Raw genomic sequence first — 15,371 nt, 5'->3', positions numbered from 1 at the left:
CTAGGAGCCCCTGCAACCCTGTGGCCACAGTTGGAAAACCAATACTGGAGACGAGTCCTGCACATACAGAAAGGAATCTCGAGTGCGTGCGTCAGATATGAATTAAACCTTATCTCTCTGCAGGCACGAGTGCTATGGAACATGCTATCCATCTATCGGAAAATAATCATAGACGACTGTACTCCGCAGTTTAAGATCTTACAGGAAGCGCTCAAAGGCAACTCTGAAACCGTGCTGTGCAGATGGGCAGCTGGCTGTAAAAATCAGCTAACGCAACTTGGCACGGACCTACTCACACTGCAAAATAACCCAACCCATGTTAAGAAAAAAGTATGGGAACAGGACTGGTGTCTAACAGTGGACGCGCAAAATCGTCATAAACTTTTTGATGATGCACCCACTGAAGCCAAAGACCGTAAACAGATGCTGCAATACTTGATAAAGACACCCAACGCTCGACACAGAATGACCTACATGAAATTCCGTTTAAACTTATTCAACACAAGAGTGAGTCAAGTGACAAGAGCACGAAAAGCAACAGCTATGCTTAAATGTTGCTTTTGCGATAAACAAAATGAGACTCTCAAACACCTCACACTGTATTGTGAAAGTCTGAAAGATCTCAGATCTGTTCACTTAGGAAGCCTGGTACTACAGTATGACACATTATGTGGAGAGGACTTATGGCGCAAATTCCACAATCCCAGGGAAAAAGAAATCTTTGGGTTAACAAATTTTCTACAAAAACTGGAAATACTACTCAAAGTTGGATAAGAAAGACGATAAACAGTGGGCCCTAAGACGATGGCGTACCGGAGAAGTTGTGAAGCGAAATAGGATAAAAAAAAAAGCATCCTGGAACATTGCCGATCGAATGGGATCTGGGAGTCCAGAAGCGGCTGCTAACTGGTTTTAAGTAGCCCCAGAGACCAGCTGCTCTTCGTGGCTTGCTGACACCACGGAACTTCTCCCCACACTGTGGGTGGGCCATGGGAAATCTCTTTTCAAAACGTTTTGTACAAACTAAATGAAATAAAAATAAAAAAAAAAAAGAATCTCTCTTATTTATCTTTGACCTTTTTTAATTTTCTCCCTCTCTCTTTTCATCTATTACCCTATCTTGTTTTCTCCCTCTCACTCTATTTGTTTATGTTACTCTTTGTCTTTCTCTAATTTTTAAAAAATATTAACCATATTAGCTCTGTCATTTTCTCTCTCGTTCCTTACTTTAATTTAGTTTTCTCTGGCTCTTTTTTTTTAAAGTACAACCCTCTTTATGTCTTTTGCTCTTGTTTTCACTCGGTTCTTTCTCATTACTCAGCAATTCTTGCACACTTGCACCTTTCTTGCACACTTGCTTGCATAATTTTTTATGACTCTGTTGCTTTTGATGTTTAATAAAGAGACGGCCAGCCCCCAAAAGCACGTGGAACACAGAGCACAGTGAAGCTTACTGTGCTGGTCTGCCATATTTTCTTGACACACTCTTGAGTGTCAGTGGCCCTCCTTGGGGGTCCACAAGGAAGCAAATTTAGCACATCACTGTTTACATGTTCATATAATGCTACAAAGGGTGATAATTTTAAAGTAAGTGCTAACTGCATGCAATGAGTCTTGTGGGGATCGCTCAGGGGCAACGCACTCACCTTGGAAGCAAGACGACACAGAGCCACACAGGTTCGATCCCCGGGTCCGGGCTTAGAAAACTCTGGGTATTAAGTGCATTATAAATAATCAATTGCAATAAAGGACCACCAATGTTACCACTTACATGACGTTGGGACCCTTTCATGTAATGTTAAACATCTACAAAGAGGAGAGGTACTTTGAAGACTAAAACAAGGCTAAATCCCCCTTATTCTTCACTTTTACGTTCCAAGTTGTGGGCAGCGTTTTATAATGGATTCCTATGGAATCCGTCTGTTATCAAGCAGATGCAAAGGGAAGGCATATTCCAGTGGAATCCATTGGTTTTAGGCATGCCTGAAAACCTCATGCAGGCGTGAAAGCTGGTGCTCTTCCCGCACAGATGAGGAAAGAAATGCATCCGGCCTCCAATACTTCCACGCTGGAAAGTATTCATCATTAAAGGAAGTTCTCTACCTTTTCTAGGTCCTCGCACATAGTCTTTTTTTAACCTAACTTGAGGATGTTTATACAGTGAATAAACCATTTCTAGAAATACCAGTGTACCATTTTGAAGAGCTTCTGTTGTGTAGTGACTGGCAAACTTACTGAATTTGGGGGAAATGAGAGTCTTGCAGGGGAGTGATAGAGGGTTTAGCCCAATGTGTCCAATGTCCATTGCAGTTAGAATCACACTGCGTCAATTGAAGGAGTCTGGCAGAGAGTCTGACCTCAGATGACTGCCAGCCAGGTGCGTCTGCTGCTATCAGGCAGTTTCCAACTAGAAGCTTTCAGTTATTCTATGCCAGTCATTGGTAAGTCAGGATCCCTGGTTTTATTCGTTCTGCTACATTCTGGTTCCTAAAGTTTAGCCTTTTCCAGTAACAACGAAAGGTAGAAAGCACTGAAACGCAACAAACTACTGGTGACAAAGTAGGATCTCTGAAAAGCCTACTAGCTGCACTAACTAGCCAGCAAAGGGCAAGTATGGAAACCATTCACTCCACTGCTGGCATCAGGGCATTTCAACCTTTTCAAACTGAAATGGGCCCTGCACTGTGGCGTGCTCCCTTCTGCCTATGACACACAAAGCTTCATATCTTAATACTTTTTCTTAGGTTCTCATTTAGGGCTTCAGCTCCCCCACTGACTGTATTTGTTCTAATGTGCAGAAGACAATAAACGAGCCACTTGATAATGTGCACCCACACCCCTCCTGCACTGTTTCATATAGAATCCTGCCAAAGAATGGTCTACGTAGACGCCACCCACTGTATATCATGTCAAGTCAGTAATATTGCATCCGCGGCAGCCTACGCTACCAAACTATTGAATGCAGCCGAACCATTCTTCTCCACTGAAAACTGCCCCACCATTGCCAGAGCGGTAATAGGCTCAAGACTTGACTACTGCAACGTCCTCTTCCAAACATTTACTGAAATGACAAGTGATCCAAAACAATGCGCTCCTAACAGACCTCAGCATCCTCAAAGGAGAACATATCTCCGACTAGCTTCCCATCAAAGAACGTGTCTTGTTCAAAACACTAGCCATCACTCACAAGTACATCACCAGCACACACACACACACCCCTATCTTTCCCAGAAGGTGGCCAGAGCAGGCTCATCCAGACCTACCAGAACACCATACTCCCACCGACTAGTCCTTCCCTGAGTCAGACGTGCCAAAGCAGGTGGTGCCAGCTTCCTCTTCAGTGAGGCGAGACAATGGAACTCCCGGCCACCCACACTCAGAGCAGAACCCTCCCACTATGCTTTCTGCAAAGCCCTAAAAACCTGGCTGTTTGGCTAAACTATTCACACACGATCCTCATTACTGCCAGTTCACACTGTTGTATACATGTGCCCATGTAGCTATGTACATCCATGTACTTATCTCTGTAGCATTGCCTCAATGCCTACAAGCTGATCGGCGCTTTATAAATGAAAAAGAAATAAATAAATAAGAGGTGGCTCTGTTATGCATGCGATTAGAGAAAACATACTTCTAACCAGGTACATTTTTTATGATATTGAACCTCAAACTGATACAACTGAGACAGCAAACTAAATGAGAGAATGCCAGCTAAGTAGTATATATTTTTTTTTTCTTTTCGTACGATGATTCTTGTGGAACCAATAAATGATGAAGTAATATGAGGAACAGGGCTTCCTACTAAAAACCCAAACAGGCGCCATGCCCAGAATGCACACATATTGGGAGTGATATTAATGTGTCATATTTGTCTAAAAGGCAATGCATCTAATCTCGCAGAAACAATGGGATCAGACCGAACAACTCAACAATGAGTCTTATTTATTTATTTACTTACTTATTTATATTTATATAGCGCGCAAACAGCCCAAGGGCATTGAAGGGCTGTTACGTGCATGAGCTTAGTTACAGAGGTACAGGCGTGGTAGCAGTCGTTGGCACATTATAGATAAATACAGACATAGATATCATTACAACTTAGGTGATTGGTCTTTACAGTTTAAGCAATGGGTCATATGGTTAGTATTCATGCTGCTACAAGGGACCTTAGCCTCTATGTAGCCATTATAGATTAGAATAGACTATACAAATACATTTCTAATATCTATCTCTCTTCTTTTTGTTCCTTTGTCCCTGCAAAACTGTGAGGAATTCGACCATCCGCACAGTGGGTCTGTGCTTGCCTGGGCTTTTTTGAGCTTTTTAAAGAAATTGTATGATGGTAGATGAACCTCGGAAAAGTGTGTGGGACTAATCCGCACACATTTTCCTGTGCTCACTGCACGCCATGCACATAGACATCTGTACTCTGGGTGGACACAGTCTGCAGGCGCCGCCCCCCCTGTCATATTTAACTGGGATCTGACAGGTGAAGTACAGGATGCATCTCAGATGGGAGAGGGCCAAAACATTCCCCCTGTCATGGCCAGCCTAATTAACAAACAAAGGCTTCAAGGGTCCACCCTGTCCATTTGTTTAAGCTCTGCTGCTGCTGGCAACTTTGCATACTAATCAAAGTTTAATTAAAACAGGCCCACATGGGGCCTGGCTTCAGAGGCTAAACAGAGGAGTTAAGAAGCCCCAACACCCCTTTCATATGCACTGTGTCATCCTGAAGCCAGCTCCCGCCCTAAGGTATCAATGACAGTGAGCTGTCATGTCAGAGACTATGTGTTTACAGTAGGCAACATCGCAAGGGGACCCCATTCAGAAGGTACGAGAATGTGGTTTGCAGGAGACAAAAAGTCTGTTCTCGCCACAGCTTCAAGGGAGACCATCTGCATTAATCAGGATCCACAGAGAGATCAATTAACCAGAGAGAAGGCCCCTAGTGACATTTTACGACCCTTGGCTCCCTTTGTGCTGAAACCAAGTATCATTGAACTATTGTGATTAATTACTCTACCAACTACCCTGCTGTCAGTATCCAGAATGCATCCCTTTCTTTTCCTTCTTGAAACTGTCTGTCCTCTGGATCCTTTTACAGAGGGGGTTGTATTTTGTAGTGTGCTAGAACTGTCTGTTGTAGTAATAATAAAGTAGATATTTGCATACTATCTTGACTGGAGAGTCCCTTTTATCATTGGGTAATAACTGTATTTTGCTGAGATCCACAACCTTGTGTAAATAAGCTTGCCGTTCCATACACGTTACCAAAATTGGACAAGGAGGTTTATAATTTGTTTGTGTTTTCAATCTGTTTGGATCCCTCCTGGGGCAGTAGAGCCGTGGGGTTGATTGATGGATTAAAAAACGATATTCATCCCTGGACCACTGGTGCCGCGAAACTTGATTCGTCACAACGAAACACAGAGCACTGTATACAAATGTGTTTTTGCAATGACATGTGTGTGTAAACATACAGTGGAATGAATGTATGAGATGAACAGACCTGTTGAATACAGGGCTCTTATGATTTTGGTTAAGAAATCATAATTTTGAAGGATATGTGCATAGGTTTTCGGCCATGAAAAACCCTAGGATTTGGTGAAACAGCAGCACGTGCTCCAATAGGATAATGCCGGCATTATAAAGGCACTTGTGAAACAAAGCATTGTTAAGGTACTTATCAAATAAAGCACTGTGCAGGTATTTATGAAACAAAACATGTAAAGTTACTTAGCAGATAAGGTACTTTGCGACAGTAATACATACACACAGTTTCAAGTTACTTTTGCAATAGTGATTTAATTAAAATAAAGAATAAGCATATATAACCTAATCATCAAAGCCTAACATACAAAAGTGGACTCAAAACCAGTGTAAACACTGTGAACCCACAACCAGTGAACCCACAATGAGAACGCAAAACCAGTGCACCCAAAAAGCATAAACCTAAAAAGTATAAAGCCCAAAACAACAAAAACAACGGGCCTGTGAACCCAATAACTGAACCAAAAAAACAGTGAACCCTGTAACACTGAACCCAAAATAGTGAACCCAAACCAGTGAACCCCAAAACAGTGAACCAAATCCGTGGATCAAGCCACATTCGGCAGAGGAACCAAGCACACAATGTCTCCAAGAAACAACCACCAATACCCAAACCAAGACAATACAACAGACAAGTGAATATCAAATTCAAACACTCAAATATTTTTCCCTAAAGGTGAGAGCTAGTAGGTCCAAAGGCATGCAATAGTGTAGGCAGAATGTACTCAACTGGAAGGGATAATCCTAGCACAGGGGCCCAAAGGTCGAGAGGCAAAGGTCCCTAGATGTGCTGGGGGTCACCCACATCAGACCCGGGCTACCCATTTCTTGGCAGGAAATGCCTGCTAACAGCAATGCCCACAGACACGGGCACTGCTTGTCATTCATTGCAGGCAGTCAGGGATGCCTACGTGGACGGGCAATGTTGGGAAGAGCCACCACAATTTTAAGTGTCCCAGGTGTGTGACCAGTGGTCTCAGGACCCCAGCCGATGTGGCTCCACTCCTCATTATTCAGAAAACTCCCATCCCCTGAAGATCTGTGCATCACCCCCTTTCCACAGGGAGAAAAACCCTAATATTGGGGAGGTAAGTTTATATTAAAACAAGGCAAGACACAACGCGGACAAACGCTCGGGAGACACAGCTGTACTGTTGGGTGGACACAGACCGCACAGTGTGAATGGGAAGGCAGACACTACACTGGGAGAGGCTCAGCATTGTGAAATATCAACAAAACCACACGGTCCAGTGGCAGCAGAGGACATCTAAACTCCACTAGAGGAGAGTGAGGTCACAATAGCCCCGTCATCTCCCTGTATACCATCTATGTGTATCCCTGACTACTCCACAGCAGTCACAGAACGAACATTCTGAAGGGTGAAACTGGGGTACAACATATAGAGGTGACTGGCAAACAAGCCACCAATCTGCCTGGTCCCCAATAAGACTCCAGAGACCCCGATGCAGCCAACATTACATGTTTTCTCACTGTTTTATTCGCCGTTTTCTCCTCCTCTCCTTTCTCCCTTCTCCCTCCCTCTTCCCGTCCTGCCTTACTTTTTTCTATGCACTTACTCAGAGAAAAGCAGCTTCAAGGTTGGCACATGTGTTTTATAAAGTTTACGTGCTTCCATGTTAGGTGAGCAATTGTTGCAATATCTCCACTACAGAAAACCATCTCTCTATACTTTCAAAATCTTCACCAAGCAAGCTCAGAAAAGAGCGGGAAAATGAAGGAGGAGCTACTTTATGGTTTGGTGCCTTGAGGGCCATTCAAGGGATTAAAGGGCAAGCACTTCTTCCACAATGCCCATAGCAGGACCGGCCTCAGATTGGCAACAGTGATGCAGACCCACTGGCTGACTGAACATTGCAGTTATGAGGTTCAGATGTACTGGAACTTCACAGAAATATAGCTTCATGGTTGGAACTGTGGAAATCGAAATAATATTGCACCTCCTATCGCATTGTTTGAATGTATGTTGGCCTACGCCAAGTTGTCTAAAAACATTGTGTACATATATTCTGCGGCAAGGTCTTGACCTTAATGTATTGTGTAAATCGCCATCTTGGATTTAGCCGCCATTTTAGGTTCTCTTGTAGTGTGGAAGTCACCCTGAACAACAAAATGGAGGCCGAATGACATTTAGAGTGGGATTCCGGCCGTTGTGACCTCCGCACACGTGAATAAATAATATGTCCGCAGGCCACCTGTTAGGGTCGCGAACTGAGACCTTGTCCTCTCCCTGACCTATGTGTAAATGAACAACTGTATCAGCGGAACTGATCAAAATGCATACATTATGGGATTGACCTGGCTACGAACCCTAGGTTTGGTTCTGAGAATGGTTAACTTGCGAGTGGGTTGGCCAGAGCTGGATAAAAAGTATAAAAACCCGAGTATCCCAATGTTCGGTCTCTCACACTAACACGGCAAACTACCGTTGATGGTTCGTCCTGTTACTCTGAGGGCCGAATAGCTATCCGTATGTCAATTGACTTTTGGTAATTGTTGTAGCTTTGAATAAAGCGCTTTGTATGTCCTTTGTAACCTGTGCTGGTGTGTTTCCTTTGGGCTTCCCGGCCTCATATCAATTTTTCTGTTTCCACAGTTGGCGCCCGAATAGGGACCCTCAAGATTGATGCCGGATCATTGAAGGTTGACGCAGACTATCGAACCGGGATCGGACGGTGTGATTCTGCGGGCCCGACTAATCGAGACGCGATACCTCGGCAGCGCTGCACGATCCGATCCTTGGACGATAGTCATGTGGTCTGACACGGCATCTTGACGAGGGTCCAATTTTGAGGCGGGCAGATTTGCCGAAACCACCAAACACAAGGTAAAATTAGTTAGGTAAGTTCTTTGGTAAACCGTACGGTCCTCCTTAGATTTGGTCAGGTGCAGTCGTGACCCGGCTCTTAATTTAACCCTGACACTTTGAATTTGGCGTATTGTATCTGCAGACACAATTATTGGACCAGGTAACACCAATTTTTTGTGAAATGCCTGGGAAATTGTCTAGCTGTTTTAGGGCTCTGTTCCGCAGCGATCGACAATCTTTGGAATTTATCCGTCCGGCACCACAGGAGGGGTTGCCGGCGTGTACTATGTACTGTAAGTATGGCATTGGAAGTATCGTATTTAATGATATTTGGCACAGACAGACCAGACATGCCTCCGAATTTCAGTGGCCATTCAATGGTAGTTTTGAGATCCCCCGTATTGAATACTTAGAATCGATCTTGTTAAAGAAAAAGGCTAGACCAGCAGCCTTTGATGTGTTACAAAATTGGAAGAAAGAAGCATTGCAGCAGCTTAAAAGTAGGGATAAACATGCACGACGTCATAAAGCAAACGCTGAAAAAGCATTATTATATGATAAAGAAAAACGGTCAGAATTAGTTAAAAATATGGATAGAGCCTTTTCACTCGGAGTCCAAAAAATGTATCCGTCTAAAGATTTCCATGTTTCTGAGGAATTTATTGAGAAATTATTAAATGAACGCAGGCCCGATGCCTCAGCGCCACCTCCGTATGCCCCTATATTAGGCGCTCTGCCAATTCCTGTTGTCGCGCCTGTTGTTATTCCTGTTCCCCCTGTACAGCCTATTGTTCCTAGTCCTTTGGTTGTTGTTCCTCCACCTATCGTACCGCCCCTTCCCCCTGCACCGATAGTTGCACCTTTATTAAATTTACCTATACCTCAGCTCCCGAGTGGCCCCGTATTGATTGAAGTTGATCCAGGTGCAGGGTCGAAGGTTGTGACTCGTAGTACTGTTTCTGCAGATAGGAAACAGGAATTGTTTGCATGGGCTAAGCATTGCATGGAGAAAGGTGATCAAGCTAATGTTTTTTCTACATTATCTAATTTGAACAGTTTTCCCGAGAAAAATGTCTTTATCGAAGGTTTGGGGACTCATTTGTGTGTGATGTGGGGTAGGTTACAAAATTCGGATCTTCCACAGGGGTGAGAGATCTGAATTCTTTGGCACTTTCGAGGGACACAGAGCAGAAAGTATATGGGCATGTTGAAAGATTGTTTGAGTTTAGGAAAGACTTTGAAAAATCACTAGATGAGGATGATGAGGACGATAGAATATATGTACAGAAACGGTTCCTTCCGTGCCGAAGAACAGCACCTGAGGAAGTACGAATTTGTACCAAAGATGCGGTTCGATGGATCTCGGATTCATCGATACCGCCAGACGAAGTGTACGACACATATAGTCAGTATACAGCAGAGATGCAAAGAAAAGTAATTCAGGTGATGGTACAGCACCTGCAAGAGGAATGTGTAAGGAAGAGGGTTAGTTGCCCCATAGAATTATTGGGGATTTGTAGAAGGGCTTTTTCGCCCGACACTTCTACAGCTGCCGTAGCGCTCGACCTGGCTCTATTGCTTAGTAAGCGGCCGGAGGTACCTATATCTCAGTTGCCTATGAGAGAGGTTCCTCCGACCTTTGTCCCAAAAGTTGAGATCCCCGCCAACGCTGGGACTGGTGCCCCCGCAGTGGATATCCCTGCACATTATGTATCGCAATTTGTTCACGTCCCGTTTTCACGACAGGAAGTGAACACAATTAGACAATCAGTTCCCAATATTAGGAAAAATCCGACAGGGTTTTACAAAGAAATAGAGACCGTCCTACAGTCCTCTGTGTTCACCTTAAGTGACATTGACTTGTTATTCCCTGTACTCCTACCCGTAGATGTATGGAAACAGGTTCGGACAATAGATGATGTGCTGGGGTTGGGAGATACGTGGACAAAAATGATTAGAATTGATGGAGAAAGACCAGCTGGTGAGAAACCGCCACAGGTAATACTTACTTTACCTGATAGGATTGTCGCTAAACTAAAAACTATAATTCCAGAGAAAAGGATTATTTGGGACAAGCTTACGGCTTGTGTCCAAGGGAAAACTGAAGGTGCCACTGAATTTTTTAATAGATTCGAGCAGGTATTTTCTGACTTCAGTGGACAGGATTTAGGTACAGAGTCGGGAAAGAGGTTGTTTGTGGACAAATTTGTACGTGGATTGTTACCTGATTAGGGGACACAGCCTACACTGGGGGATATGGGGATACACCCTAACCTGGGGATTAGGGGACACAGCCTACACTGGGGGATATGGGGATGCACCCTAACCTGGGGATTAGGGGACACACCCTACACGGGGGGTGAGGGGACACACCCTACACTGGGGATGAGGGGACACACCCTACACTGGGGGGTGAGGGGACACACCCTACACTGGGGATGAGGGGACACACCCTACACTGAGGATGAGGGGACACACCCTACACGGGGGATGAGGGGACACACCCTACACTGGGATGAGGGAACACAGCCTACACTGGGGATGAGGGGACACACCCTACACTGGGGATGAGGGGACACACCCTACACTGGGGATGAGGGGACACACCCTACACGGGGGATGAGGGGACACACCCTACACTGGGATGAGGGAACACAACCTGCACTGGGGATGAGCGGACACACCCTAAACTGGGGATGGGGGGACACACCCTACACTGGGGGATATGGGGATACACCCAAACCTGGGGACGAGGGGACAAACCCTACACTGGGGACGAGGGGACACACCCTACACTCGGGATGAGGGGACACACCCTACACTGGGGGATATGGGGATACACCCAAACCTGGGGACGAGGGGACAAACCCTACACTGGGGACGAGGGGACACACCCTACACTGGGATGAGGGGACACACCCTACACTGGGGATGAGGGGACACACCCTACACTGAGGATGAGGGGACACACCCTACATGGGGGATGAGGGGACACACCCTACACGGGGGAATAGGGGACACACCCTACACTGGGATGAGGGAACACAGCCTACACTGGGGATGGGGGGACACACCCTACACTGGGGGATATGGGGATACACCCAAACCTGGGGACGAGGGGACAAACCCTACACTGGGGACGAGGGGACAAACCCTACACTGGGGATGAGGGGACACACCCTACACGGGAGATGAGGGGACACACCCTACACTGGGGATGAGGGGACACACCCTGCACTGGGGATGAGGGGACACACCCTACACTGGGGGATATGGGGATACACCCTAACCTGGGGATGAGGGGACACACCCTACACTGGGGATGAGGGGACACACCCTACACTGGGGATGAGGGGACACACCCTGCACTGGGGATGAGGGTTCACACCCTGCACTGGGGATGAGGGGACACACCCTACACTGGGGATGAGGGGACACACCCTGCACTGGGGATGAGGGTTCACACCCTGCACTGGGGATGAGGGGACACACCCTACACTGGGGACGAGGGGACACACCCTACACTGGGGATGAGGGGACACACCCTGCACTGGGGATGAGGGGACACACCCTACATGGGGGATATGGGGATACACCCTAACCTGGGGACGAGGGGACACACCCTACACTGGGGATGAGGGGACACACCCTACACTGGGGATGAGGGGACACACCCTATACTGGGGGATATGGGGATACACCCTAACCTGGGGACGAGGGGACACACCCTACACTGGGGATGAGGGGACACACCCTACACTGGGGACGAGGGGACACACCCTACACTGGGGATGAGGGGACACACCCTGCACTGGGGATGAGGGGACACACCCTACACGGGGGATATGGGGATACACCCTAAGCTGGGGACGAGGGGACACACCCTACACTGGGGATGAGGGAACACACCCTACACTGGGGATGAGGGGACACACCCTACACTGGGGGATATGGGGATACACCCTAACCTGGGGACGAGGGGACACACCCGACACTGGGGATGAGGGGACACACCCTACACTGGGGATGAGGGGACACACCCTACACTGGGAGATATGGGGATACACCCTAACCTGGGGACGAGGGGACACACCCTACACTGGGGATGAGGGGACAAACCCTGCACTGGGGATGAGGGTTCACACCCTGGACTGGGGATGAGGGGACACACCCTACACTGGGGAGGAGGGGACACACCCTACACTGGGGACGAGGGGACACACCCTACACTGGGGATGAGGGGACACACCCTGCACTGGGGATGAGGGTTCACACCCTGCACTGGGGATGCGGGTGCACTCCCTGCACTGGGGGCTGAGAGTCCACCCCCTGCATTGGGGACTGAGGCTGCACACCTTGCACTGGGGGTTGAGGGTGCACACCCTGCACTGGGGGCTGAGGGTGCACATCCTGCGCTGTGGGTTGAGGGTGCACTCCCTGCACTGGGGCTTAGGGTGCACACCCTGCACTGGGTGCTGAGGCTGCACTCCCTGCACTGGGGGTTGAGGCTGCACAATATGCACTGGGGGCGGAGGGGTCACAGACTGCACTGGGGGCAGAGGGGGCACACCCTGCACGGGGAGCTGAGAGTGTACACCCTGCACGGGGGCTGAGGGTGCACACGGTGCACTGTGGGCTGAGGCTGCACACTCTGCACTGTGGGCTGAGGCTGCACACCCTGCACTGGGGCTGAGAGTGTACACCCTGCACGGGGGGCTGAGAGTGTACACCCTGCACTGGGGGCTGAGGGTGCACACGGTGCACTGTGGGCTGAGGCTGCACACCCTGCATTGTGGGCTGAGGCTGCACACCCTGCACTGTGGGCTGAGGCTGCGCACCCTGCACTGGGGCTGAGAGTGTACACCCTGCACTAGGGGCTGAGGATGCACACGGTGCACTGTGGGCTGAGGCTGCACACCCTGCACTGTGGGCTGAGGCTGCACACCCTGCACTGTGGGCTGAGGCTGCACACCCTGCACTGGGGCTGAGAGTGTACACCCTGCACTGGGGGCTGAGGGTGCACACGGTGCACTGTGGGCTGAGGCTGCACACCCTGCACTGTGGGCTGAGGCTGCACACCCTGCACTGTGGGCTGAGGCTGCACACCCTGCACTGGGGCTGAGAGTGTACACCCTGCACGGGGGGCCGAGAGTGCACTCCCTGCACTGGGGGCTGAGGGTGCACACGGTGCACTGTGGGCTGAGGCTGCAGAACCTGCACTGTGGGCTGAGGCTGCACACCCTGCATTGGGGCCGAGAGTGTACACCCTGCACTGTGGGCTGAGGCTGCGCACCCTGCACTGGGGCTGAGAGTGTACACCCTGCACGGGGGGCTGAGAGTGTACACCCTGCACGGGGGGCTGAGAGTGCACACCCTGCACTGTGGGCTGAGGCTGCACACCCTGCACTGGGGCTGAGAGTGTACACCCTGCACGGGGGGCTGGGGTGCGCACCCTGCACTGTGGGCTGGGGGGTCACAGTCTGCACTGAGGGTGGGTAGCACTTGAAGCAGTGAGGTGGGGGCCATTATGGGACTATGAAGTGAGGAAATCCCAGACTCACATGGGATTCATTAGAAGCGCATGGGGGGGGGCAGCATCGAGATATAAACAAAATAAAGACACAAGTCGATCAAATATCCGCCGGCGAGGAACCACAGAGTGGGGCGATGAGCACGAGCGCCCCCTGCCCCAGAACCTCAGAGGACAAGGCGGTGCGCTTCAGGACTGACTTGACTCCGCACAGTGTGAGGGTGCACTTCAGTTAGGGGTCTAAGGGGGAGTACTCTCGCCCTGAATTTCCATGAGGAATGACTGCAGCCGTGCCCACCAAAGACCTAAGAAAGTGACGCCCTACACATGGGAGACATGGGGCTATTGGACCTGTAGCTGGGGGGCCTCGGTGGAGCGGGGGGGGGCGGGGCAACCAGCATAAGGGGCGTGGAAAGGGACTGCGAGTCGATAGAGAAAGAGAGCGAGGGAAAGACCCTCTGAACTGCCAGGAGAACTATTGAGACCCTCGCTGCACTATATGAGGGACACTTTACACAAAATGGATGATATATATATATATATATATACACACACATATATATATATACACACACATATATATATATATATATATATATATATATATATATATATATATATATATATATATATATATATATATATATATATACCAACCTAATTCATTAAAGAGCAGTGAGGGCCGCCAACAGCACCTGGGAAGGGTGGTGAGACATCTCACACTGCTACAGAGACTTTGCAAGACACTTCACGTTATTGGGGAACTGTGAGAGACTGATAGGGCTATTGGAGAACTCTGGTGAGACACCCACATTAGTACACTTGCTTAAGACACCCTGGCAGGAGGGGCTTGGCAGAAACATTGATGGGACATGGCAAAGACCAGCTACACTGTAGGGAACACACAGCACGCACGTGGGTGTGTTAAGAGACAGCCTTCTCCAGTTAAAGGACTAGTGAGAGACACTGCACTAGTGGGAGCGGTGGGGTAGCGCCACTCGACTGCTCCGCTGAGGGGGTGTAAAGTGCAATACCTTACACTACCAAGGGGTTTTCGGAAAAGAGACTCTATGGGTCCGATTCGTGGAATGTTTAGCGCAGTGCAAAGTGACTTGGCAGAGGTGCAAAGTGACTTTGCACTGCAAAAATACATTTTGCACCACTCTGCGAATGAGGGTGTTTGTTGGCAGTGGAAAGTCACTTTGCACGAATCAGATGCTATGTCTCTGGAGGTCCGGGGATTGACACTCAACAGCACTGATGGGGAGACAGATAATCTAAGCTACAAGGTGTGGAAAAAATACCCTCTCCTCATTGGGTGAGACATGATGCCGCCCAATACGACACCCCAAGTATAGGAAGGGGCAAGACCTGCCTGTAATAGGAGGGGCGACAAGACAGCAGACTGTGCCCCACTGGGGCTTCAGGGGAGACCATGCACGAGCACTTCTGGGGCCAGCC

The 15,371-nt window shown here is 48.5% G+C and overlaps 1 protein-coding gene across 4 annotated transcripts in view; it reads right to left on the bottom strand.

Moving 5' to 3' along the window:
- Window positions 1–15,371, bottom strand: part of FGF12 (fibroblast growth factor 12) — a 1,478,828-nt gene that overhangs the window by 606,821 nt on the left and 856,636 nt on the right. The window lies entirely within an intron of this gene.

Source organism: Ambystoma mexicanum, chromosome 10, assembly GCF_040938575.1.
Source record: "Ambystoma mexicanum isolate Mex_15411 chromosome 10, UKY_AmexF1_1, whole genome shotgun sequence".
Lineage (NCBI taxonomy): Eukaryota > Metazoa > Chordata > Amphibia > Caudata > Ambystomatidae > Ambystoma > Ambystoma mexicanum.
The sequence above is the reverse complement of the archived record's forward strand: the minus strand, read 5'-3'. Positions and strand labels throughout refer to the sequence as shown.